This window comes from Tupaia chinensis, unplaced genomic scaffold (genome assembly GCF_000334495.1).
Source record: "Tupaia chinensis unplaced genomic scaffold, TupChi_1.0 Scaffold000280_1, whole genome shotgun sequence".
Classification (NCBI taxonomy): Eukaryota; Metazoa; Chordata; class Mammalia; order Scandentia; family Tupaiidae; genus Tupaia; species Tupaia belangeri.
Window position 1 is genome coordinate 957,093 of NW_006159763.1, and position 2,351 is coordinate 959,443.

Sequence of the window (2,351 nt, forward strand, 5' to 3'; positions counted from 1 at the left end):
AGCGTGTACCTGCACTTGCTGGAGAGAGAGAGAGAGAGAGAGAGAGAGAGAGAGAGAGAGCGACCCAATGGGGCATGGTCACACCACGATCCTTCTCCCTCCATCCTGTCAGAATTTGTGCACCCGTGTCTGTCCAGCGTGTTTTTCACACCCCCAGGGCCAGGATTCAAACCACGCCAGCCGTGCGGGGCCTGCCTTTCTAGCGTGGCACTTCGCTGTCCATTTCGCGGTTTCTGAGTGCCCCGAGTGCACGCGCAGGTGTGGACGCGTCTCCAGAACTTCATCGTAGAGGGATGCCATTTTGCAAAGGGAGAAATAATTCCTTCTCCAGATGTTTCTCATTTAAAAAATCAAATGCACAGAACAGAAATGGACTGGCGTAATTAGCCTACACCAGGATAACTGAGTGGCCATCCAATCTGTGAATGAACTAACACAAGCAATGGGCTTTAAAGGCGCTTTTGAAGCGGTGCGTGGAGAGGCATCATCGGCAGAGAAACAGAATCATGCCGGAATGTCCCCTGTGCGCTTTCCCAAGAGCTTGCCACGGTACCATCCACTTTAGTTTGGATTTTTCTCTTTAGCTTTTTTCTTTTCGAGAGACTTTTGCTATAAAGCATGTGTGCTCACCCGAGAGACAGAGAGACAGAAAGTGAGAACTCACCCCCCCAGGGCCGATGGCCACACCAAATCTGTTCTCCTCCAACTTCCTCTTGGGATTTTGGGCACATGCACTCAGTGGGAATCTCAAGTCACCTGGTCTGGGACTCGAACTGTGGTTGGTCATGAGGGAATCCATCCCCTTAACCACCATGCCACCTGCTGGACTCTTGGTTTTTATTTCTCTGAATACAGTGTAGTGCTTCTGCAGTCACGCCCAGGACTCGAAATCATAGCTCTTCATAGTTCTGCGCTTTCGAAAGGATGGGGAGGAGTGACGACACACACCCTCCTAAAACAGGCCTACTCGGGGCACCGTGAGAAAAGCGGGGCAGTCACTTATTAACAGGGTACACGCTGCATTCCCAGAGGGTGGTGCAGGAGGCAGTCTGGACATTCCTGCCACTCAACAGCTATTCCCACTGAGCCATTGGTTCAGGGCGCGGCCTTAGTGCCGACGGGACTGCTCTGCCGCCGCTGTTCCGACAATACTTTGCTAGCCCAAGTTAATACTTTCCTAAGTGCTGGGAGTTCGGGAACAATCCCCATTCCGAGCTGAAGGAATTCTCATCTAAATGCAAATCAAGGCTACCCCGTCTAGGATGCATGAGTAGGTCCAGTGATTTTCCCGCACCCCCACCCCAATGCATTTGCACACAACTGTACTGGCAAAGAAACATCCTTTTTTTGAGAGGTTTTTGCTATTGGGAGTGTGTGCTCACCAGAGAGAGACAGAGAAAAGGAAATCATCCCCCCACCTGGGGTTGGGGGGAGTGGCCACACCGCAATCCCTTCTCTTCCATTGTCCTCTTGGGATTTTGGGCATGTACACACATGTGCCTGGGATGAGTTTCAAGCCTCTGGGTCTGGGACTCGAACCTCGCTTGGCCATGTGGGAGTCCAGTGCCTTAACCACCACGCCACCTGCTGGCCCCAAGAAGAATTATTAAAATTAAACTACGTTTGTTTTCTTCCCTGCATCAGTGCTGGATAGGGAGAAGGAGTTCCTTCTTGATCCCTTTGACTTTGTGCATGGTAAATGCACATGGAATCATTTTTTAAAAAATTATTTAATTTTATCATTATTATTTTTAAAATTTGATGGGCAGGGGAGCCTGCCGCCCCCAGCCCTCCACCCACAGGGCTGTCTGCCACCCCCAGCGCCTCACCCACCGGCCGCCTGCCGCCCCCAGCACCATTTCTAGCCCCTGCTTCTCTAGACTTACACATGCAGGTCCCTGCTAACTCTATGAGGCCCAAAAGGCCTCATAAAATGCGTCCCCGGTGGAGCTTCTCTTTCATTCCAGACCTGCTCCTGCCGCCCCCAGCCCTCCACCCACAGGGCTGTCTGCCACCCCCAGCGCCTCACCCACCGGCCGCCTGCCGCCCCCAGCACCATTTCTAGCCCCTGCTTCTCTAGACTTACACATGCAGGTCCCTGCTAACTCTATGAGGCCCAAAAGGCCTCATAAAATGCGTCCCCGGTGGAGCTTCTCTTTCATTCCAGACCTGCTCCTCCCGCCGGGTCTGTCTAGTTCAGTGACAGTCGTCCTTCCTTTCGTGCAGAAACTGAAGAGTCACCGCAGAGCCCCCTCGTATGGCCACGCCAGCCCGTTCCCTCTCCTCTCTGCTGTCATTAATGCTGCCGTCTACACGCCCACGCCCACGGCCCCGCCGCTCGCTGGACCCCT